This window comes from Balaenoptera physalus, assembly GCF_965194825.1.
Source record: "Balaenoptera physalus genome assembly, chromosome: 20".
NCBI classification, from domain to species: domain Eukaryota; kingdom Metazoa; phylum Chordata; class Mammalia; order Artiodactyla; family Balaenopteridae; genus Balaenoptera; species Balaenoptera physalus.
Genome location: NC_138901.1, coordinates 33871067 through 33898016, shown reverse-complemented (window position 1 = coordinate 33898016; position 26950 = coordinate 33871067). Strand labels below are relative to the sequence as shown.

The 26950-nt window shown below is 34.7% G+C and overlaps 1 long non-coding RNA gene across 1 annotated transcript in view; it reads left to right on the top strand.

Annotated features, from left to right (window-relative positions):
- LOC309650634 overlaps positions 1-19538 on the top strand; it is a 219292-nt gene extending 199754 nt beyond the window's left edge. Inside the window, exon 2 of the long non-coding RNA XR_014257659.1 lies at positions 2507-19538. This is a non-coding gene — a long non-coding RNA (uncharacterized lncRNA). The remainder of the gene's footprint in view (positions 1-2506) is intronic.
- The last annotated feature ends 7412 nt before the right edge of the window (positions 19539-26950 follow it).

The window sequence follows — 26950 nt, the reverse complement described above, 5'->3', positions numbered from 1 at the left end:
AGTATTGAAGTTCCTCGAAATCTAAAAATAGAGTTGCCATATGATCCAGAAATCCCACTCCTGGGCATATATCCAGACAAAACTCTAATTCAAAAAGAAACATGAACCGCATTATTTACAATAGCCAAGACATGGAAGAAACTTACATGTCCAGTGACAGATGAATGGATAAAAAAGATGTGGGGTGTGTGTGTGTGTGTGTGTGTGTGTGTGTGTGTGTGTGTGTATTATATATATATATATATATATATATATATATATATATATATATATAAAATGGAATGTTAGCCATGAAAAAGAATTAAATAGTGTCATTTGCAGAAACATAGATGGACCTAGAGATTATCATATGAAGTCAGAAAGAGAGAGACAAATACCTTATGATATCACTTACATGTGGAATCTAAAATATGATAAAAATGAACTTATTTACAAAACAGAAATAGTCTCAGAGACATAGATAACAAATTTATGGTTACCAAAAGGGAAAGGGAGTGGGAGAGGGATAAATTAGGAATTTGGGATTAGCAGATACAAACTACTATATATAAAATATATAAACAACAAAGTTCTACTTTATAGCACAGGGAGCTATGTTCAAAATCCTCTAATAAATCATAATGAAAAAGAATATATATATATATAAATCACTTTGCTCTATATAAAAAACTAGCACTTTTTTTAACATCTTTATTAGAGTATAATTGCTTTACAATGTTGTGTTACTTTGTGCTGTATAAGAAAGTGAATCAGCTATATGTATAAATATATAGCCTCCCTCGTGGGTCTCCCTCCCACCTTCCCTATCCCAACGGTCTAGGTGGTCACAAAGCACTGAGCTGATTTCCCTGTGCAATGCAGCTGCTTCCCACTAGCTATCTATTTTACATTAGGTAGTGTATATATGTCGATGCTACTTTCTCACTTCGTTGTAGTTTACCTTCCCCTTCCCCGTGTCCTCAAGTTGATTCTCTACCTCTGCATCTTTATTCCACTCTGGCCCCTAGGTTCTTCAGAACCTTTTTTTTTTTTTAGATGCCATATATACGTATTAGCATACAGTATTTGTTTTTCTCATTCTGACTTACTTCACTCTGTATGACAGATGCTACATGCATCCAAAAATCACTCAATTTTGTTTCTTTCTGTGGCTGAGTAATATTCCATTGTATATATGGGCTGCATCTTTTTTGTCCATTGATCTATCGACGGACACTTAGGTTGTTCCATGTCCTGTCTATTGTAAATAGTGCTGCAATGAATGTTGTGGTGCATGACTCTTTTTGAATTATGGTTTTCTCAGGGTATATGCCCAGTAGTGGGATTGCTGGGTCATATGGTAGTTCTATTTTTAGTTTTTTAAGGAACCTCCATACTGTTCTGCATAGGGGCTGTATCAATTTACTTTCCCACCAACAGTGCAAGAGGGTTCCCTTTTCTCCACACTCTCTCCAGCATTTATTCTTTGTAGAATTTTGATGATGGCCATTTCTGACTGGTGTGAGGTGATACCTCATTGTATCACCAGCCTCAACAGCCAACGCTGTTGGCTGTCAGTTTGTCATATATGGCCTCTATTATGTTGAGGATGGTTCCCTCTATGCCTATGTTCTGGAGAGTTTTTTTTAATCATAAATGGGTGTTGAATTTTGTTGAAAGCTTTTTCTGCGTCTATTGAGATGATCATATGTTTTTTTTTCCTTCAATTTGTTAATATGTTTTATCACATTGATTGTTTTGTGTATGTTGTAGAATACTTGGATTCCTGGGATTAAACCCCACTTGATCATGGTGTATGATCATTTTATTGTGCTGTTGGACTCTTTTTGCTAGTATTTTGCTGAGTATTTTTGCATCTATGTTCATCAGTGATATTGGTCTATAGTTTTCTTTTTTGTGACACCTTTTTCTGATTCAGTATCAGGGTGATGGTGACCTTGTAGAATGAGTTTTGGAGTGTTCCTCCCTCTGCTATATTTTGGAAGAGTTTCCAAAGGATAGGTGTTAGCTCTTCTCTAAATGTTTGATAGAATTCACCTGTGAATCCATCTGGTCCTGGGCTTTTGTTTGTTGGAAGATTTTTAATCACAGTGTCAATTTCAGTGCTTGTGATTGGTCTGTTTATATTTTCTATTTCTTCCTGGTTTAGTCTTGGGAGGTTGTGCTATTCTAAGAATTTGTCCATTTCTCCCAGGTTGTCCATTTTACTGGCATATAGTTGTTTGTAGTAATCTCTTATGATCCTTTGTATTTCTTCAGTGTCAGTTGTTACATCTCCTTTTTGATTTCTAATTCTGTTGATTTGAGTTTTCTCCCTTTTTTACTTGATGAATCTGACTAAAGTTTTATTAATTTTGTTTATCTTCTCAAAGAACGAGCTTTTAGTTTTATTGATCTTTGCTACTGTTTTCTTCATTTCATTTTTATTTATTTCTGATCTGATCTTTATGATTTCTTTCCTTCTGCTAACTTTAGGGGTTTTTTGTTCTTTCTCTAATTGCTTTAGTGTAAGGTTATGTTGTTTATTTGAGATTTTTCTTGTTTCTTCAGGTAGGATTGTATTGCTATAAACTTCCCTTTTAGAACTGCTTTTGCTGCATCCCATAGGTTTTGGTTCATCGTGTTTTCATCGTCATTTCTTTCTAGGTATTTTTTGATTTCTTCTTTTACTTGTTCAGTGATCTCTTGGTTATTTAGTAGTGCATTGTTTAGCCTCCATGTGTTTGTCATTTTTACTGTTTTTTATTTTTCTGTAATTGATATCTAGTCTCATAGCATTGTGGTCAGTAAAGATACTTGATACAATTTCAATTTTCTTAAATTTACCAAGGCTTTATTTGTGACCGAAGATGTGACCTATCCTGGAGAATATTCCATGAGCACATGCAACAAAAGTGTATTGTGTTTTTTTTGGATGGAATGTCCTATAAATACAATTAAGTCCATCTTCTTTAATGTGTCATTTAAAACTTGTGTTTCCTTATTTATTTTCATTTTCTATGATCTGTCCATTGGTGAAAGTGGGGTGTTAACTTTCCCTACTATGAATGTGTTACTGTCAGTTTCCCCTTTTATGGCTGTTAACATTTGCCTTATGTATTGAGGTGCTCCTATGTTGGGTGCATAAATATTTACAATTGTTATATCTTCTTCTTGGATCGATCCCTTGATCATTATATAGTGTCCTTCTTTGTCTCTTGTAATAGTCTTTATTTTAAAGTCTATTTTGTCTGATACAAGAATTGTTACTCAAGGTTGTTTTTGATTTCCATTTGCATGCAATATCTTTTTCCATGCCCTCTCTTTCAGTCTGTATGTGTCCCTAGGTCTGAAGTGGGTCTCTTGTAGACAGAGTATATATGGGTCTTGTTATTATATTCATTCAGCCAGTCTATGTCTTTTGGTTGGAGCATTTAATCCATTTACATTTAAGGTAATTATTGATATGTATGTTCCTATTACCATTTTCTTAATTGTTTTGGGTTGGTTTTTGTAGGTCCTTTCCTTCTCTTGTTTGTCCTGCCTAGAGAAGTTCCTTTGGCATTTTTTGTATAGCTGGTTTGGTGGTGTGAATCTTCTTAACTTTTGCTTGTCTCTAAAGTTTTTAATTTCTGTCGATTCTGAATGAGATCCTTGCTGGGTAGAGTAAACTTGGCTCTAGGTTTTTCACTTTCATCTCTTTAAATATGTCCTGCCACTCTCTCCTGGCTTGATGAATTTCTGCTGAAAGATCAGCTGTTAACCTTCTAGGTATTCCATAGTATGTTATTTGCTACTTTTCCCTTCCTGCTTTTAATATTATTTTCTTTGTATTTAATTTTCATTCATTTGATTAATATGTGTCTTAGTGTGTTTATCCTTGGATTTATGCTGTCTGGGACTCTCTGTGCTTCTTGGACTTGATTGACTATTTCCTTTCTCATGTTAGGGAAGTTTTCAACTATAATCTGTTCAAATATTTTCTTAGACCTTTTCTTTTTCTCTTCTTCTGGGACCCCTATAATTCGAATGTTGGTGCATTTAATATTGTCCCAGAGATCTTTGAGACTGTGGTCATTTCTTTTTAATTCATTTTTCTTTATTCTGCTCTGTGGCAGTTATTTCCACTCTTTTATCTTATCCGTCCTTCTGCCTCAGTTATTCTGCTATTGATTCCTTTTAGAGAATTTTTAATTTCATTTACTGTGTTGTTCATCATTGTTTCTTTGCTCTTTATTTCTTCTAGATCCTTTTAAACGTTTCTTGTATTTTCTCCATTCTATTCCAAGGTTTTGGATCATCTTTACTATCACTACTCTGAATCCTTTTTCAGGTAGACTGCCTATTTCCTCTTCATTTGTTTGGTGTGTTGGGTTTTTACCTTGTTCCTGCATCTGCTGCATATTGCTCTGTCTTCTCATTTTGTTTAACTTACTGTATTAAGGGTCACATTTTCACAGGTGGCAGATTCGTAATTCCCCTTGTTTTTGGTGTCTGCCCCCAGTGGGTAAGGTTGGTTCAGTGGCCTGTGTAGGCTTCCTGGTCGAGGGGGCTGGTCCCTGTGTTCTGGTAGGTGGGGCTGGATTTTGTCTTTCTGGTGGGCAGAGCCACATCCGGTGATGTGTTTTGCAGTCTCTGTGAATTTAGTATGATTTTAGGTAGCCTGTCTGCTAACAGGTTGGGTTGTCTTCTTGTCTTGCTAGTTGTTTGGCATGGAACTTCCAGCACTGGAGCTTGCTGATCCTTGGGTGGAGCTTGGTCTTAGCATTGTGATTGAGACCTCTGGGAGAGCTCTCACCAATTGATATTACATGGGGCCAGGAGGTCTCTGGTTTTCCAATTTCTTGAACTTCGCTCTCCCACCTCAGAGGCTCAGGCCTGACACTAAGCCAGAGTACCAAGACCCTGTCGAACACAAAGCTCAAAAGAAAAGGGAGAAAAAAAGAAAGGAAAAAAAATTAATTATTAAAATTTAAAAATTTTAAAAATTATTAAAATAAAAAATAAGTAATAATAATTAAAAAAAGAAGAGAACAACCAAACCAATAAAGAAATCCACCAATGATAACAAGCACTGAAAACTATACTAAGATAAACATAAAAATCAGAAACAAATCATTCACAGACAGCAAACCCCAAGTCTACAGTTGCTCCCAAAATCCACCACCTCAAGTTTGGGATGAATCGTTGTCTATTTATGTATTCCACAGATGCAGGGTACATCAAGTTGATCATGGGGATTTAATCCACTGCTCTTAAGGGTGTACAGAGAAATTTCCCATTCTCTTCTTTGTTCTCACAGCTCCTGGGTTTCAGGTTTGGTTTTGGTCCTACCTCTTTGTAGGTCACCCTCAGGCATCTGTTCCTGCCCAGACAAGAGGGGGTTAAAGCAGCAGCTGATTAGGGGGCTTTTGCTCACCCATGTCAGGGTGAGGGAGGGGTATGGTAGTCATAACTGGAATGTGGGGTTAGCCTGCAGTGGCAGAGGTCAGCATGACATTGCAACAGCCTGAGCTGCACCATGTGTTTTCCTGGAGAAGCTGTCCCTGGATCACGGGACCCTGGCAGTGGCAGGATGCACAGGCTCCCTGGCGGGGGGGTGGAGGGGGGGAGTGACGTGTGGATAGTGACCTGTGCTTGCACACAGGTTTATTGGTGGTTGCAGCAGCAGTGTTAGCATTTGATGCCCATCTCTGGTGTCCAAGTTGTTAGCCGTGGCTCAGGCCCATCTCTGGATCTCGTTTAGGCAGTGCTCTGCCTTCTGTGTGCAGACAGGGAAGGAATCCCCTCCCCTCGTGCACCCTGAAACAATGGTCTCTTGCCTCTTAGGCAGGTCCAGACTTTTCCCGGGACTCCTTCCCAGCTAGCTGTGACATACAAGCTCCTTTCAGGCTGTGTTCATGCAGCCAACCCCAGTCCTCTCCTTGGGATCTGACCTCCAAAGCCCAAGTCTCAGCTCCCAGCCCCCACCAGCCCCGGCAAGTGAGCAGACAAGCCTCTCAGGCTAGTGAGTGCTGGTCAGCACCAACCGTCTGTGTGGGAATCTCTCTGTTTTGCCCTCTGCACCCCTGTTGCTGCGCTCTCCTCTGTGGCTCCAAAGCTTCCCCTCTGCCCAATCCCCATCTCTGCCAGTGAAGGGACTTCCTAGTGTGTGGAAAATTTTCCTCCTTCACAGCTCCCTTCCAGAGGTGAAGGTCTCATCCCTATTCTTTTGTCTCTGTTTTTACTTTTGCCCTACCCAAGTATGTGGGGAGTTTCTTGCCTTTTGGGAAGTCTGAGGTCTTCTGCCAGCATTCAGTAGTTGTTCTGTAGGAGTTGTTCCACATGTAGATATATTTTTGATGTATCTGTGGGGAGGAAGTTGATCTCCACGTCTTATTCCTCCACCATCTTGAAGGTCTTCTTTAACACATTTTAAATCAAGTATATTTCAACTAAAAAATTGAAAATAAAAACAAATTATTGATGAAATTAGAGCTAATTCTTTGAAAAGATAAAGAAAATTGATAAACCTTTAAACAGACTTATTAATAAAAAGAGGGGAAAATCTCAAATAAGTAAAATCAGAGACAAAAGAAAAGAAGTTACAGCTGACACAACAGAAAACAATCATAAGGGATTAATACAAACAATTGTACACCAAAAATATGGACAAGCTAAAAGTAAATGATAAACTCCTAGAAACATATAATGTCCCAAGACTGGATTAGGAAAAAATAGAAAATCTGAACAAATGGATTACCACTGACAAAACTGAATCAAAAATTTGAAGAGCTACCAACAAACAAAAGTCCAGGACCAGACAGCTTTGCAGCTGAATTTTACCAAACATTAAAAGATGAGTTAACACTTATACTTCTCAAACTGTTCCAAAAGATTGAAAAGGAAGAAATGTTTTTGAACTCATTCTATGAGGCCAGTGTCTCCCTGATACCAAAACCAGACACACAAAATTACATGCCATTATCACTGATGAACATAGATGCAAGATCCTCAAGAAAACATTAGTAAATGAAATTTATCAATACATTAATAACATTATACATCAGGATTAAGTGGGATCTAATGCAGGCATGCAAATATGCTTCAATATCTTCAAATCAGTTGATGAAATACACCACATCAACACATTGAAAATTAAAAATTATATAATCATCTCAATAGATGCAAAAAAACCTTTTGACAAACTTCAGCATTCATTCATGATAAAAACTCTTGATAAAGTAAGTATAGAGGGAACATACCTCAAAGTAATAAAGGTCACATATTACATACCTACAGCCAATAACATATTCAATAATGAAATGCTGAAAGCATTTCTTATAAGATCAGGAACAAAACAAGGATAACAAAAACTCAGAAAATTTTGACATCGATGAAAGAAATTGAAGACAACACAAACAAATGGAAAAATATGCTTACTGTGCTCATGGATTGGAAAAATTAATATAGTTAAAATGCTTATAGTACCCAAAGCAATCTACAGCTTCAGTGCAATTCCTATCAAAATATCAATGGCACTTTTCACAGAACTAAAACAAATAACTCTAAAATTTGTATTAGAACACAAAATATCCTGAATAGCCAAGACACACTTGAGGGGAAAAAAAAAAAAGCTGGAGGTATCATGTTCCATGATTTCAAACTATACTACAAAGCTACAACATCAAAATTGTATGATACTGGTATTACAGGGAAGACCAAAATCTGACTGCATGTTGGATCTGTTTCTTTTACTTCAAAGTTTTCTTCCCATTGCTTTTGTTCACTAAAGTGATACTGTCTATACATAGTGGCCTGCCTCAGAGAACTCTGCCCCTCTGCCTGAATGTTAAACCAAAGTGCCTTTGTTCAGGGAAACATCCGGACCCTGCCCACCTGTGGGTAGCTGCAAGATAGATGAAATTAATATATCCCTTCCCTAAGGCTGGCCATTCCAGGAGATACTTGTAAAACTGATGATCTTTTTACTTTACTTCCTCATCTCCTCCCCCACTTGTGCTATGAAAGAAACTGGCATCCAAACCCCAAGAAGATGGTTATTTTGAGACTTTAGTCTGCCATCTTCTCAGTCTGCTGGCTTTCTGAATAAAGTCACATTCCTTGCCTCAACACCTCATCTCCAATTTATTGGCCTGTCATGTGGAGAGCAGAGTGAGCTTAGACTCAGTAACACTAGCATAAAACAGACACATAGATCAATAGAACAGAATAGAGAGCTGAGTAATAAACCTACACTTATGTGGTCAATTAATCTACAACAAAGAAGGCAAGAATATACAATGAGGAAAAGACAACTTCTTTGATAAATGGTGTTGGAAAAACTAGAAAGCTACATGTAAAAGAATCAAACTGGAATACTTTCTCATACCATACACAAAAATAAACTCAAAATGGATTAAAGACTTAAATATAAAACTGGAAGCCATAACTCCTAGAAGTAAACATAGGCAGTACATTCTTTGACATTGATCTTAATATTTTTTTGGATGTCTCTCTTCAGGCAAGGGAACCAAAAGCAAAAATAAGCAAATGGGACAACATCAAAGTAAAAAGCCTTTGAACAGCAAGGAAACTATCAACAAAAAGAAAAGGCAGCCCAGTGAATAGGAGAGATATTTGCAAATAATAAATTTAATAAGGGATTAATATCCAAATATACAAAAAATCTCACACAAATCAACAGCAGAAAAACAAACAACCCAATTATACTTCAATAATAAAAATTAATTAATTAAAAAAGAAAAATAAATAAAATAGAATAAATAAAACTAGGACATAACCATAAATTCCACATTCTGTTATTTTACCTCTACAATTCTTTTCATTTAACATCTGTTATAATTTGGTATCTACTATGTACATGATGATAGTAATAAAATAAAGGAACAGCAACTATCCTTAACTTCAACTTATGGGAAGACAAGCTAGTGAACAGACAATAACAATGCAAAGCATAAAATATGCTATGATAAATGTAAGCAGTGAAGCATATGTATTCTAATTAGAGACAGTAGTTTGCTGGTAAGTTGGAAGAAATAAAGATTTTATAGCATTTGTCATTTGCCATGTTGTAAATATCTGCACAATTGCCAATTTCAAGCTACCAGTAGTTTAAAAATGTTCACAAAGTGCCTGGCTATTTATGTTTTTCACCAATGCAAGTAGGCTCTGGCCCACTATTGTGGGATGTAAAACAGTCATGGCTACCAATTAATATTTCCAGAAGGAAGTGATATCTAATTGAATATAAAGAAGGATTTTTAAGCAATGAAGCAAAGGGAGGAGGGAAAAGCTTTGCTGGCAGATGGATCAGCACAAACATCTGTAAAGGAGAGAAAACATGACATTTGAGGGAAACTATGAGGAATTCAGTGGTAATACTTTGATACAAAAAGTAGTAAAAATGAACTTGAAGAAATAAATATGTTCCAGGTAGTGAACTAAGCACAATAAGAAATTTAAACTTTTTCCAAACACAATGGTAGATCATTGAATGTTTGGGGGATGTAACATGTTTGGGGGATGTAACATGGGCAGGATTAGATATGTACATTAGAAAGATCACTCTTGTTGTCCTATGGAATATTAGTTGGAAAAGATAAGACTAATTGTAGAGTATCCAGTTCTTAAAATATTAGTAATTCAAGTAGAGCTGCTAGAAACTTGTCTCAATGTAGTGGCAGTGAAGATGGACTGACTTTGAGACTAGAGATTTAAGGACATATGAAGGTCAACAGTTTGACAAGGGGTAGGGTGTGGTGAGAAAATAAGTGTTAAGAATGAGTTAATTGAATATGTAGATTGCTTTAGGTAATATGGACATTTTAACAACTTTAATTCTTCCAGTCAGTGAGCACAGAGTATCTTTTCATTTCTCTGTGCCTTCTATTTCTTTTAACAATATCCTATAGTTTTCAGAGTACATGTCTTTCACCCCCTTGGTTTTATTCTTTTTGTTGCAATTGTAAATATGATTTTTTCTTAATATCTTCTTCTCTTAGTTCATTGTTAGTGTATAGAAACAAAACAGATTTTTATATGTTGATTTTCTACCCTGTGACTTTACTGTATTCATTTATTATTTTAATAGTTTTTTTTGGTGGACGTTTTAGGATTTTCTATATATATAATCATGTCTTCTGAAAATAGTGACAGTTTTACTTCTTTTCCAATTTATATGCCTTTTATTTGATTTCTTGCCTAATTGCTCTGGCTAGGACCTCCAATTCTATGTCTAATAAGAGTGGCCAGAGTGGGCATCCTGGTCTTGTTCCTGATTTTGGAGAGATAGATTTTAGTTTTTCACCATTGAATATGATGTTAGCTGTGGGTTTGTCATATACAGCCTTTATTATGTTCAAGTATGTTCCTTCTATGCTCACTTTATTGAGCATTAATATCATATCATGAATCTTGTCAAATACTTTTTATGCATCTATTGAGATGATCATATGTTTTTATTTTTCATTTTGTTAATGTGGTATATCACTTTGCTTGATTTGCAAATGTTGAGCCATACTTACACCCCTGGAATAGATCCCAATTGATAATGTTGTATGATCCTTTTAATGTATTGTTGTATTTGGTTTGTTAATATTTTGTTGAGGATTTTTGCATCTATGTTCATCAGAGATATTCACCCATAATTTCCTTTTTTTCTGTTGCCTTTGCCCAATTTTAGTATTGGGGTGATGTTGGCTTCATAAAATGAGTTAGGAAGTGTTTCCCTCCTCTTCAATATTTTGGAATAGTTTGAGAATGATAGGTATTAATTTTTCTTTGAAAGTTTGGTAGAATTCACCTGTGGAGCTATCTGGTCCTGGACTTTTTAGGGGGTAGATTTTTTACTTATTTATTTATTTATTTTTATTTATGGCTGTGTTGGGTCTTTGTTTCTGTGCAAGGGCTTTCTCTAGTTGTGGTAAGTGGGGGCCACTCTTCATCACAGTGCGTGGGCCTCTCACTATTGCAGCCTCTCTTGTTGTGGAGCACAGGCTCCAGACACGCAGGCTCAGTAATTGTGGCTCACAGGCCCAGTTGCTCCACGGCATGTGGGATCCTCCCAGACCAGGGCTCGAACCCGTGTCCCTGCATTGGCAGGCAGACTCTCAACCACTGTGCCACCAGGGAAGCCCTAGGGGGTAGATTTTTTATTACCATTTTGATCTCTGTGCTAGTGACAAGTCTATTTAGATTTTTCAATTTTTCACAATTCAGTCCTGAAATGTATAAGTCTAAGAATGTGTCCATTTCTTCTGAGTTGTCCAATGTATTGACATCAATCAAATCTGAGAAAAAAAGAACAAAGCTGGAGGTATCACACTTCCTGGTTTCAAACTACATTACTAAGCCATAGTAATCAAAGCAGCATGGTATTAACAGAAAAACAGATACATAAATCAATGGGATAGAACTGAGAACCCAGAAATAAACTCATACATATATGGACAATTGATTTTACAAAAGAGCAAAGACCATACAAGAGGAAAAGGATAGCTTCTTCAATAAACAGTGTTTGTAAAACTGGACAGCCACATGAAAAAAAATGAGACTGGACCACTATGTCAAACCATGAGCAAAAATCAACTCAAAATGGATTAAAAACTTGATTATAAGACCTGAAACCACAAAACTCCTAGAAGAAAACAGGCAGTATATTCTTTCACATCGATCTTAGCAAAATCTTTCTATATATGTCTCCTCAGGCAAGGGCAACAAAAGTAAAAATAATTAAATAGGCTGCATTAAACTAAAAAGCTTTTCCACTGCAAAGGAAACCATCAACAAAACAAAAAGGCAGCCTAATGAATGGAAAAGTTATTTGCAAATAATATAACTGACAAAGGGTTAATACTGAAAATGTATAAAGTGTTTCTAGGGAAGAATCTTGTTCCTTGTATTTTCCAGTTTCTAAATGTTCCTCACATGTCTTGGTTCATGGTTCTCTTCCCCATCCTTAAAGCCAGCAATGGTGGGTTGAGTTTTCCTTATGTCACATCCATCCAACCTTCTGCTTTATAGTCAAATCTCTCTCTGCCTTTCTCTTCTGTCTTTTTTTTTTTTCTACATTTAAGGACCCTTGTGATTACATTGGGCCTACCCAGATAATTCAGGATAATGGTCCCATTTCAAGATCATTAAATTAATCACATTTGCAAAGTTCCTTTTGCCATGTAAGGTAATATATTCACAAGTTCTGGGGACTAGAGCAGACATCTTGGTGGGTGAAAGGTATTATTTTGCCTATCATAAGATCTTTTAAAACCATAAATGTTGCCAAAATGTTTCCACATTGAAACTATCAATAGTTATTCACTAACAAGAGAATGTAGCCCAGTTGCTACAAATTTTCACAGCTCTTCGTATGCCTACACTTTCAATTTTGTTTACTGCAATGTTTTCCACTTTACCCCAAATGTTTATATTCCACCACTGTCTCATGGTCTTTCACATAGTTATGCCTTATGATGCTGGTTCCATTTCCTTAACGTTTTTGTTTGTTTCTTCTCTCTCTGCACAATGCCCAACTATCATTCAATTCAGTTCAAATGCTTTATCTTGTGCACAGTATTTCAAAACTTACCCAGATAAGGTCAGTTATCTCCTATGTAAGCCCACAACATTTGGTACAAACTTTTATTTTAAGGATTTTTCATACTATGTTATGATGATCAAGTTAAGTAGCTGTCTTCCTATTTTACTGTGAATTCTGGGAAGACAGAGTCTTATTCACCTCTTTATTCCCAGTGCCAAACACAGAAGCTTACAGCTAAAAATTTGCTTTAGCGGGACAGGAAAATAAGGTAGTTGTAAACTTGATTGAAATGAATTCCCTCAGACAGCAGGTTGATACAACTCAAATGACATTCTTCTTCAACTTATAAGAGATTTTGCTGGAGTCAAATTTCTGTACAATTTCATTTTTCACATATCTAAGCTATTATAAGCTTTCCCTGATCTTGGGTTTGTTAGGGCCATGGCTAATACATGACATATATAAAATATCTAGCTATTTAGAATAGTTATTAATTTTTTGTTGTTATTAATCTATTTTACCACATTGTGAAAATTTCCCTGAGGACCAAAGATATTTAACACATTTTCATTTTCTTATTGATATTTGTATATAATTTTTTGAAAAGTATCTGCTTAAGTCTTTTGCCCTTTTAAAAAATGGATGTCATCTTTTTATTTATTTATTTTTTATTTGTAGAAATTTATTTTATATACCTAATAGTGTGCACCTCTTAATCCTCTACCTCTATATTGTTCCTCCCATTCCCTCTCTCCACTGGTAACCACTAATTTATTCTCTAAATCTGTGAATCTGCTTTTTTTTGTTGTTGTTATATTCACTATTTTATTGTATTTCTTAGATTCCACATATAAGTGATATCATACAGTATTTGTCTTTTTCTGTCTGACTTATTTCATTTAGCATAATGCCCTCCAAGTCCATCCACATTGCTGCAAATAGCAAAATTTCATTTTTTGTGTGACTGAGTAGTATTCCATTATGTGTGTGAATGGAATCTTCTTTATCTATTCATTCTTTTGATGAAAACTTAGGTTTCTTCCATAATTGGAAATTGTAAATAATGCTGCTATGCACATTGAAGTGCAAGTATTTTTTTTCAAATTAGTGTCTTTGTTTTTTTCTAGACATAGAAATTTCTTATGCTAACTGAATACAAGCCTTTTGCCAGAAATATGTGTTCATAATATTGTTTCCCAGGTATATTTTGCTTATTTAAAATATGTACACATACAAACACAGGTATAGATATAGATATAAGCAGGAATACATATAAATCCAAAAAAACTACATAAAATTAAAATTACAGACAATCTGATCATGTGAATCAGGAATATTTTACCTGTGTAAAAGGAAAAATAGATGGGAGAGGTGGGGACATACAATGTTTTTAAAAATGATTGGATTTTATTCTCAATGTAATATTAAGCTGTTGAAATGGAGCAGATGGCTGTCATGGTTAGATTTATATGTTTATGTGATCAGTATGATTTCTCCTTAATAATTGTTTATAGTGGTGAAAGATGTAAACAGACACTGTTTTGGAGACATTGCAGTCCTCCAGGCAAGAGATGATGATTACTTGTACTGGGTTGGTAGAGTTGAGTGTGGTAATAAAATGGACCTATTTTGCAGGAAGAACTGACATGACTTCCTAATACATTGCACGGGAGATGGGTTAAGCCATTCCCCAAAATGAGTACCAAGCCCCTTTGCCACCATTTTACTTGTGATGAACTGCTGCCACTGTATACACAACACCTTATTTCCAGTGGTAAATCAATAACCTTATTTCAATTCAAGCTCTTCCTTTTTAATATTCCTGGCTTAAAAGAATAGTCAGAAGAACCAGGCAAAGCCTTTTAAGAGGCCTAGGTACTTCTCTTTCCAGTATACTTTGAAGCCAAGAATGAACAGAAAGCACATGACAGACTCAGTTAAACATGTTTTTCCTCTCAAATTTTTGAATACCTTTCCCTCTTTGGGGAAAGGGTGATCATTCAACAATACTGGGAGCAATAAATCATGGTGTCCCTGTTTGCATTAGTAAACTCTTAAAAGGGATACAAATACAGCTGCCTGTCCAAGCTAGGAAATTAAACACAATTGTAAAATCCTCCCTGTTTGAGAACCTTCAAAATCAGATTCCAACTTCCCAGACCCCTAACAGATTTTTATGAAAATCTTTGGTAAATTCTTGATGTAAGTCCTTATATCATTGTTTTGATATTACTTTTTATATTCCCAGCTAAATTGACTTTTAAAATAATCCCTTAACAAGTGACAATGAGGGGTTAGACATCAGTTAGTTTCGTTGCTCTTTCAGCAAAAAAATGACTCTAGATGAATTTTTTTTCTTTTTTTTCATGAGGGATCTTTTTAGTTGCGGCATGCAGGATCTTTTTTTAGTTGCGGCATGTGAACACTTAGTTGCAGCATGTGGGATTTTGTTCCCTTACCAGAGATTGAACCCAGGTCCCCTTCACTGGGAATGTGGAGTCTTAGCCACTGAACCACCAAGGAAGTCCCTAGATAAATTGTTAAGGTAGATTTTGAGTGGAGGTAGACAGCATGACTGATCTTAAAATTTTTAAGTGCTTCCTAGAAATTCTAAAATCTCATCTTCAAAAGTCCGTTCTTAGTTAACCAGTAGCACAATACTTGCATCATAATCATAGGTAGTTCATAAATTCAGCAAAAATAAACAAATGACCTAAACAAGTAAATTTCTGTACTTGGTTTTCAGGGCTAGAGAAAGGCAAAAGAACATTGATTCAGTAGTCACATTATACAGTGTAATCAGGAACAGCCATCCAATTCTGCAAGAATGGCATTTGTCTCCCTTCAGTGAGTTCTATGGGATCAAGTCTCTTAGAGCATTATCCTCCAATAATAACTATAATAAACTGTTTCCAGGTTGTTAGTTTTCTTCCAGTAATATTAAAAAATAATCTTGTCACCTTTCACATAATTTTCACCAATTCTAAATTTCCCAGGTTTCCCTCGAGGTCTATTTCTACAATACACTCTTCTATACATTTGTGTTTTGGTAATCCTTATTTTAAAACACCTGAAACTTTTTCTAGCTCAAATATAAAAAAAAATGGGGGATGCCTGAATATTAATGGGGAGGAATAACTGGTTTATCACAAGCTCAGAGACAAAGAATCAAGGGATGGAACTGGGCCAGCTCTGGAAAACTCAGAAGCAAGAACTAGTCTTCCTCCTCCCTTGAGAGTTTTTTTGTGACATGATTCAGATCAAGTAGTTCCTAGGCTCTGAGCTCTCTCTATTTCAGTTCCAGTTTTTTGAGAGACAGAATCTGACTGACCCAGATCAAATCCATGGATCTGTTAGCTACATCCAAGAACAAGATCAGATGGTACAGAAATGCCCCTGAAAGACTGCCTTTGTGTCCTCAGAGCTGGCCTTACAAGAGAGGGAATGGCTGAGGTGGATGGCCATTCAAAGGAGTGTCTCCCACAGATAAACACTGTCCTAGGACCTTCACTTACATTATCTCATTTAATCTTCATTATCAAAATATTTCACAACAGAAGAAACTGGGCTACTAGCTTTTCCATAACCTGTCCAGGGTAAGTGGCAGAGCCAGACCTTAAACCCCACTCTATTTGACTCCAAAAGTGCTAAAGACAATTTTGAAAATCATTCTTAGTACACAGAAATACTTTCAAAGATCACTAAAGTAATATGGCTACTCAGGTTGGGTGAATTACTATACCCATAATTGTGTGAGAAAAATATTATTTTACTGCCAGAAGTTTTTGAAATGGAAAACAGAAAATTTCCGAAACATCCATGGGGAAGAGGGAACTGTCAAATCAAACAATGTGTCTATATGCAATTAAATGGGTTTAAAAATCTTGCTCCACTTTAGCTAAAAAAATAAATCATCAATTTTTTTTAAAAAAGGTTTATTTCTGACAATTATAAAAGACTTAGTATTTGTTGAAATAAAAATAAAAACTTTCCATGAACATCTAAGGGACAAGAGTCCCTGTGATAGAGTGGTGGTTAAATATATATTTTATTGTTTCTAAAAATGTCTGAATCTTTGGATAGTTTGGCGGCATTTTTGTCCTTTCCATCTTCATAATTACTTTATATTTGTGAAAGGAAAGGAAAAAAGAGATGGACAGGCAGATGAAGGTAGAAGTAGTGAGTGAGAAAAGAAACAGAGAGAGAGAACAAATATTTTTCTTCAAATTCTAATATTAGCTGTTTTGGTTTATTTTAGAATCCATCTAGGTCACTATTAAGAGCTTGAATTTGGTCCCTCCTCATAGCTCAGCCTAACTGTTCCCACAAGAGTAAACTGAATTTCAGTTAACTTGAATTTCTCTCTCAAATTGGGATTATAGTGCGCTTGTAAGACATCTCAGGCCCAATTGGAATTCCATTTCTATGGTGATTAGATTGGAACCTGCAACTAGGAGTAATAAAGCAAAATACTAAAAACATTTCTTCTTTCAAGGACTATTATAGGGCATTTAGCTATAAATGCCCTATATTATAGGGCGTTTACTTGCTGTGAAGTGTTATTTCAGGAAGTTTCAACTTTATTGTGTTTTGCATAATACTTTGAGAACAAACTGTTTATTTGATTCACTGTCTTCATTAGTGCCCCAGTAATTAAAAACTGATGTTATTTTTTCCCTTGAGTTTATTTTTCCTTCTTTGCCCCTTTATAAAAACTTGTTACTTTTTTCTATATTCGTGAATTGTTTTGGATTTACTAGTGATTTGTGCAAATCTGGGCAAAAAGCCAAATGAGAATATGAGAAGTAGGCCAGAACAATTGATATATATATTTTTTAATGATTGGCTTTCCTAGAGAAATTTCTTTTGCTATCTACCCTCTCTTCCCTCTTGAGGTTTGGTGTTAAATCAAATTTCCAATAAGTGGGGAAAAGATTAAGATGGCATTGTTCTACAACTGTAATTATATTTAGCTGTTTTGTGTAAATGGAGTTTTTAATAAATATGCTTCTGGTCACTTCAATATATGGATCTTTATAGAGAGAGTAGATACAACTTTTTTAAGTAATTTGTCCAAATTTCAGCAATGGTTTTTGGTGTTACCCTTTTGTATTCTTCCTAGTTCTCTATTCCCAATTCCTCAGTATGAAAATAGTTTACATAGCTCCTGCATTTATCAAAATTCCTCCCAGCACTTGAAGGAGGTGTTATTATCTCCACTTTACAGATAATGAAGATAAGGTTTAAAGAGAATGTGACTTGACCAGGATCACCTGTCTAGTGAGATACAGAGAAGAGGAATGACAAGATAAGTACATTATTAGACTAGTGAAGCATAAAGAATTTGTCTAAAATAAAGAAAGAAAAAGAAAGAATGAAAGTAATGAGTATCAGAAAATAATTTTTTTTAAAACGTCCAAAATCTAACAGATGAGCTGGTTTAAAGTTGAAAAATGAGTCTTATAGCAAGACCAGAGTGACTAAAGTCAAGCCACATTGGAATGTGGGAGAGGTCACAGACTAATAAGATATACTGGAAATGCCTAGAGGCAAAGACAGACTAGTAGAAACCAGGTATCAGGTGCCTGAATATTTGCTCCAAATTTCCTTTTGCTGCATCTCACAACTTTTACAATGTAAAGTACAGATTATTTATTCAACCAAAAAAGCAATTAATTTATATTTTCATATTTTAAATTAATAAAGTAATATATGATTACTATAGGAAAAATATAAAAAAATAAAATATTATAAAGTAAATAGAGTGTCTCATTATCCCGTTTCTACCTATAGATATGTATATATAGTTTTAGAGATAGAGCTATATTTGTAGATTATAGCCATAAGCATAAATAAATACATAGTTTCAAACAAGAAAATTTAACTTTAATTTAAGCAGTAAAAATTAATTTAAAAGTCATTTGCTATTTTAAAAAATTACTAGAAAGACTTTTTTATACATGTACGTTCAGGCATACATTTATTCTCATATGTATATTTGTATGAAAAATAAGTCCTAGTCACTCTACTTTTAGCACATTTAGCAACCACTTTCCCCTACAACTACTAGAGGTTCATTGCCAGCGTCTGTGATTGATAAATATGCTGAGGTGTATGTGTATTTTGTTGCATATGTGCAGATCTACATTAGGTAAAATTATAAGATGACATAATGTAAAAACAGGCAGAAGAATTAAACAGAAATTACACAAAAGAAGATATACAAAGAGCAAAAATTATGTGAAAAAAGATGAACAACGTTAGTCATCAGGCAAATCCATATTAGAACCCCAATGAAGTTACACTATGCATCTATTACAAGAGCTAAAAACATGGGCATCCACTTATTGCTGCACCATTTGTTGAGAAGACTTTCATTTCTTCATTGAATTTCACTGGTACCTTTGTTGAAAATCAGTTGATCATATATGAGTGAGACTATTTCTCAATTCCCAGTTCTGTTACATTGAAAATCACTACTTTCACCAAATGCCTCAGTTGCTGTGATTTTTGCAGTAAATCTTAAAATCATGTAGTTTGTTCTCTAATGGTATTCTGTTTCAAAATTGCTTTGGTCATTCTTAGTTGTTTAGGATTTCATATAAATTTTATAAATATCTTTTCAATTTCTTAAAAGAAAGCCTGCTTTGCTGAGATTTTGTATGGAAATGCATCAGTTCTAATCCATAGAGATTAGAAATAATAGATAAATCATGGTACAGTCATATGGTAAAATAGTATACTGAAATGAAAATAAACAAGCTATTGATAGAACATGGACGGATCCTACAAGCATGTTGTTGAGTAAAAGAAGCCAACTTCAAGACAAATTATTCCATTTAAAGTAAGTCCCAAATAGGCCAACCTCATTTATGGTACTAGAAATCAGGACAATAGTCCATCTGGGGAGGAATGGAGTTGGCAACTTGGAGGAGATTTAGAGAGAATTTCTTAAATGAAAATAATATTTTATTCTTTGATTGGGGTTTTGTTTATGCATCTGTGTTTACCTTATGAACAACCCTGTAATGTGCTCTTTTAGGTGTATAGTTGGGCTCTGATCTGGCTGTCATACCACTTGAAAATGCTAGTTGATAAAATCTTTTAACAGAAATTCCTAAAGATCAACCAGCCTTTAAAAAACAATTGCATGTCAATAATGCTGAAATTTCAGACTCCATGACAAAGAGAATGAGAAATTCTGTTGGTCAGGAAGAATCCTAGTTGATTCTGGAATTATATTTTACAATTTTTGTATGTAGCATTTATCTTTCAAGCCAACTCTGGTGAGTTTCCTCAACCTGTGCTGAGGCATTCAAGTTCTAAACTATCTTCAATAAAGCTTTTTAAATCTCTTAAGTTCCATCTGTTGCTTTACAAAACTTTATCTTTAGAAATTTAACAGATTATTTATTATCATAGAGTGTCATAGTTGGAGGGAGAACCTAAACATTATGCGACTCCATCAATACATTCCTTGTTGAATACTTCCACATTTCTGTGAAGCATTTATTTAGCCTTCACTTGGACATTTCTAGGACACTTCCTACCTCTCAGAAAAGCACATTATATTTTAGATATCTCTAACTATACATTGTCCCCTTATTATTCCTATAATCATCTTGCAACATATAAAACATCTTTTATGATTTTTCCAAATACTTGAAAGACATATGGATTTTATTAAAATCTTCTCTATTAATAGTTTAGAGTTTGTTCATAATCCTGGCCTTCCATTGTTGATCAGACTTCACTTTTTCAATATATTGTTTTAGGTTTTATACACAGAGCCTTAAATATATAATACACCTGGGTTTATCAGACAGCTTTTCAGAGCTAAAATATCAGCTGATTGTAAAGTGTTCCCCTTTTTAGGTGTCAGTATAAGGGGCCCTAGTTAAAATGCACCTGTTTCTAGAAAACCTGTGAATACTGAGAATGTCAGTGAGAAATACATATACTACACTTGGAATTAGAAGAGTTGTATCTAAATCTCGGCTTTCCTACATATTATCTAAGTATTATCTTTAACAAATTCTTACCTTCTACAAGCTTTAGTTTGTTGATCTAGTAAACAGAGGTAAAAGTAGTACTTGTGCTAGGATTTTTTTTTTTAAGGTAGCATATGTGAAAGCCCCTGAAAGAGCACCTGACATATAGTTATAGCTCCATAAATGTTACCTTACTCCAAATCACAAAAAAATATTAAATTAACATTTTGGTCACAGTGACCTTTCAACACCCTCCAAAAATTATGCCAAATGTCAGCTGCTACCTTCTGGTCATAAATAGGACTGGTCACGAATAGTACTGGTCATAAATAGAAGGTATGTTATTCATTCCCTGTCTGACTTCACACCTGCTATCACTTGGCATATATGTAGGCTTGAGAAATGGGAATTTTCTCTTTTGGGTATAATTTACACTGACACCAACTTTCTCACTAAGTTCTGGATTTGAAGGGTATATCTCCTCACCAGAACTATGATGCTGGAAAATGCTGACTAACTGAACACTTAAGTATTCAGTTATCATTAAATTCTAATGAACATAAAATCCACATTAACATCTAATTAAGCCATTATGATTAGTGCTGCACAATGTGTGCTTTATCATCTTGGATACCTTAACATACTTTTATCTTCGAGGCGACTGAGCTCATTAAATACTGCTATTTGCTGAACAGATCATAAGAACTTTATGACGCAGAGTAACCAACATCATTAACCTCTTTATAAAGTTTTCCAAAAACTGAATACTCTACCAGTGGGGGATTACTCTAGAGAAAGACCACTTTTGAAAAAAATATTCTTTATGTAGGTACAAAAAATTTTTTTTGTGGACTTATGCCTAGATTAATATGCTATAAAGAATTCACCTCAAAGGAATAATCCCTAGACATTCTAAATTACTGAACAAGCTATTTGTTCAAATGGGAGTGAATATCTGTGTTTAGAATAAAGTCTTACTTTTCATCTCAATCATTGGTGTGGTATTGATATTGACATTGTTAAACCAATATTTTATTATCAAGATACAAGGGATCCATTGCACAACTCATGGAAACTTATGGACAGATAAACTTTCACTTTAATTGAAAGCAAAATTTGGACCTCTGCTTCAATCCCAACACTGTGCTTATGGGGTATGGAATTTTTGATTTGTGACTTAGACCCTGAACTTAAATGTCATTATCTATAAAATGAAATGGGCATAATTATGCACAGATGTTGCACAGACCAGAGACTGAGATAAGTTAAAAAGTAAAATATACATATTTATATATATTATAAATTTATACATTTATATATATTATTTGTATATTGTTAAATATATACAGTATATATAATACTCATTAAATCACAGCTTTAGTTGTTGTTTGCTTTTAGTATTAGTATTGATAATAGATTAAATGTACTTTGAAATTGTTATTAAGCTCTTTTTTTAATTTTTAAAATATATTTTATTTATTTATTTATTTATTTATTTATTTATTTATTTATTTTTAATAGATTTTTATTGGAGTATAATTGCTTCACAATGCTGTGTTAGTTTCTGTTGCACAGCAAAGTGAATCAGTCATATGCATACACATATCTCCATATTCCCTCCCTCTTGAGCCTCCCTAACATCCTCCCTATCCCACCTGTCTAGGTCATAGCAAAGCACCGAGCCAATCTCCCTGTGCTATGTTGCTGCTTCCCACCAGCCAAGCCGACTATTTTATATTTGATACTGTATATATGTCGATGCTACTCTCATTTTGCCCCAGCTTTGCCCTCCTACACCATGTCCTCAAGTCCATTCTCTATGTCTAACTCTTTATTCCTGCCCTGAAACTAGGTTCATCAGTACTTTTTTTTTTTTTTTTTAGATTCCATATATATGCATTAACATACAGTATTTGTTTTTCTCTTTCTGACTTACTTCACTCTGTATGACAAACTCTAAGTCCATCCACTTCACTACAAATAACTCAATTTTGTTTCTTTTTATGAGTGAGTAATATTCCATTGTATATATGTACCACATCTTCTTTATCCATTACTCTGTTGATGGACATTTAGGTTGGTTCCATGTCCTGGCTATTGTAAATAGTGCTGCAATGAACATTGTAGTACATGAATCTTTTTGAATTATGGTTTTCTCAGGGTATATGCCCAGTAGTGGGGTTGCTGGGTCATATCATAGCTCTATTTTTAGTTTTTTAAGGAACGTCCATTCTGTTTTCCATAGTGGTTGTATCAATTTGCATTCCCACCAACAGTGCAGGAGGGTTCCCTTTTCACCACACCCTTTCCAGAATTTATTGTTTCTAGATATTTTGATAATGGCCATTCTGAATGACGTGAGGTGATAACTCATTGTAGTCTTGATTTGCTTTTCTCTAATAATTAGTGACGTTGAGCATCTTTTCATGTGCCTCTGGGCCATCTGTATCTCTTCCTTGGTGAAATGTCTATTTAGGTCTTCCGCCCATTTTTTAACTGAATTGTTTGTTCTTTTGATATTGAGCTCCATCAGCTGTTCGTATATTTTGGAGATTAATCCTCTGTCTGTTGTTTCATTTGAAAATATTCTCTCCCATGCTGAGGGTTGTCTTTTTGTCTTGCTTATGGTTTTCTTTACTGTGCAAAAGCTTTTAAGTTTAATTAAGTCCCATTTGTTTATTTTTGTTTTTATTTCTGTTACTCTAGGAGGTAGGTTAAGAAAGATCTTGCTGTGGTTTATGTCAAAGAGTGTTCTGCCTATGGTTTCCTTTAAGAGTTTTATAGTGTCTCATCTTACATTTAAGTCTTTAATCCATTTGGAGTTTATTTTTGTGTGTGGTATGAGGTAGTGTTCTAATTTCACTCTTTTACATGTAGCTGTCCAGTTTTCCCAACACCATTTATTGAAGAGGCTGTCTTTTCTCCATTGTATGTTCTTGCCTCTTTTGTCATAAATTGGGTTCCCATATGTGTGTGAGTTTATCTCTGGGCATTCTATCCTGTACCATTGATCTATATTTCTGTTTTGGGGCCAGTACCATACTGTCTTGATTACTGTAGCTTTGTGGTATATTTTGAAGTTGGGGAGCCTGACTCCTCCAACTCCATTTTTCTTTCTCAAGATTGCTTTGGCTATTCGAGATCTTTTGTGTTTCCATACGAATTGTAAAAGTTTTTGTTCTAATACTGTGAAGAATGCCATTGGTAGTTTGATAGGGATTGCACTAAATCTGTAGATTGCTTTGGGTAGTATAGTCATTTTCACAATATTGTGTCTTCCAATCCAAGAACATGGTAGATTTTTCCATCTGTTTATGTCATCTTTGATTTCTTTCATCAGTGTTTTATAGTTTTCTGAGTACAAGTCTTTCACCTCCTTAGGCAGGTTTTTTGAGAAGATAAACAAAATTGATAAACCCTTAGCCATCCTCATCAAGAAAAAAAGGGAGAGGACACAAATCAGTAAAATTAGAGATGAAAAATGAGAAATCATAACTGACACTGCAGAAATACAAAGAAGTATAAGAGACTACTACAAACAACTATATGCCAATAAAATGGACAACCATGAAGAAATGGACAAATTCTTGGAAAGGTACAATTTTCCAAGACTGAACCAGGAAGAATTAGAAAATATAAACAGACCTATCACAAGTAATGAAATTGAAACAGTAATTTAAAATCTTCCAACAAACAAAAGTCCAGGACCAGATGGCTTCACAGGCGAATTCTATCAAACATTTAGAGAATAGCTAACACCCATCCTTCTCAAACTCTTATAAAAATTTGCATAGGGGGAAACTCTGAAATTCATTCTATGAAGCCACCATCACCCTGATACCAATAGCAGAAAAAGATATCACTGAAAAAAGAAAATTATAGACCAATTTCACTGATGAATATAGATGCAAAAATCCTGAACACAATACTAGCAAACAATCCAACAACACATTAAAAGGATCATACACATTGATCAAGTGGGATTTATCCCAGAGATGCAAGGATTCTTCAATATATGTAAATCAATCATTGTGATATGCCACATTAACAAATTAAGGAATAAAAACCATATGACCATCTCAATAGTTACAGAAAAAGCTTTTGAAAAAATTCAACCCCCATTTATGATAAAAACTCTCCAGAAAATGGGCATATAGGGAACCTACCTCAACATAGTAAAGGCCATATATGACAAACCCACAGCAAGCATTATACTCAACCATAAAAATCTGAAATCATTTCCACTAAATCAGGAGCAAGACAATGATATCCACTCTCACCACCCTTATTCAACATAGTTTTGGAAGTTCTAGCCACAACAATCAAGGAAGAAAAAGAAATAAAAGGAATCCAAATTGGAAAAGATGAAGTAAAACTGTTGCTGTTTGCTGATGACTTACTATACATAGAAAATCCTAAAGATGCCACTAGAAAACTTCTAGAACTAATCAATGGATTTGGGAAGGTTGCAGAATACAAAATTAATACACAGAGATACCTGGCATTCCTATACACCAACAACAAAAAATCAGAAAGAGAAATTAAGGAAACACTCCCATTTACCATTGCAACAAAAAGAATAAAATACCTAGGAATAAACCTGCCTAAGGAGGGGAAAGACTTGTTATTAAGTTTTAATTGTGAGTTTCCCTTTCTACTAGTTTCTTTCACATCTGTTTCTTTTACCATCTGAAATTTTATAATTGATTCACCTGAGTTAGCAGATACATTTCCCCCCAGGGAAGAAGACAGGATGGAACTAAAGACAGTAATTGTTAGTCACCTGTACCTGAATACTAATTAATATATTAGGTTATTTTCTCCTAGAGTTTCCTGATTGCTGAGTAATGAGACACTGGTATTAAGACAGAGCATCATTTTAGGACTCAGACCAGTCTTGGGTGGAATGTTGCAAGGAGTAACATGAAAATGCCTAAAAAGTCACAGATAATAGAAAAGAGGAAGGTGAAAGGGTATTTGCAGTAATTAATCACTAGAACCCTTTTTATTCAAAGTAGTTTAATTATCTTGAAAACCTATTCTTGCTTTCCTCACATCTGAAGACCTCTGCCTATCATCCCTTGCACCAAAAGGCCTCACCTGCCCTCACCCTGAGCACAGCCTCCTGCGGTCAGTCAGGGGAAGTTGTGCTACATCTAGGCTCTATTTATTTGCAACTTGACAATTAGACCTCAGAAAACTCAACAGGTTTCTACATTTTTCCAACTTTTGATGTTGCCCCAGGACTTGGGTACTGGACCTAAATAAGTGAAATTCTTCCACATTTGGAAGTATACTTTATTTTAATCCTGTACCTATGTAGTGTAATGGAATATTAAAATGTTATTACTATTTTTAAATTTTCTTATTTTTAATTGCCTTGTATCAACTTCAGGTTTACACCTGAACTTATCTGCTCTTCAAATGTGGCCTGGAAAGTAACTTAAAATAAAGCATGTTAGAAATTTTATAACCTTAATTTCACTTTTCAATGTTATGTTTCCTCTTTATATCCACTCTATGTACAGTTATTTTTATTATTCCCATTTGACATTTTAAGAAACTGAAACTCAGAAAGATAAAAGTCTCTTGTTTCTTCAAGTAATTTTTTTGTGGTAGCACTAAAATTTTTGTAAATTAATTTAATAAATATTTACTTAGTCCCCATTCTCTGCCTATCCATTATTCTAGTGAATAAGACAGGAACAAAAAAAAAAAAAAAAACTTGCTCTGCTGTGGCTCATGAACTAGTGAGGGAAGACACATTTATATATAGGAGAATATTAAAAATTGTAATGCTATAAAATAAATTAAAAATGGTATAATATGATAAATAAGATCTCAGGAAGCTATGTTTGATAAGATAAGGAAAGAAATCTATAATATTTAGGTAAGCTGTTCCATGAAAAGAGAGAAATGAAGAATATTTGGATAAACTGGTGGTGGCCAAGCATGGTTTTGCTGTCAGAAATTTGGCATCTTGGCAGATTTGTTTTGGTCCCTGTGCAGGATGAGTTGGGCATCAGAAGTTAGGCACATATGCTCAGCACAAAGGCCAAGGGATTAGTTTATGATTATGAAACATTCAAATCAGGGAACTGCATAAGAGAGTAGAGGCTGAGAGTTCTTCTCATCACAAGGAGAATTTTGTTTTATTTTTATTTTATCTGTATGAGAGATGGATGTAAACTAAACCTATTGTGGTAATCACTTCACAATATATTGAATAAGTAAATCAAACCATCATGCTGTGCACCTTAAACTTATGTGATGTATGTCAATCATTTCAAAAAAAAAAAAAAAACTGGGGGAAAAGGAAGGGAACTGAAGGGTTACAGAATTCTCAAGGCAGAAGCATATTCTTAAGGACAAAGCCAAGGGCCAGGAGAAAACTGCACGTTTAAGGCAAACTCCTTTTGTGTCTCATTTGCTGGCATCATAA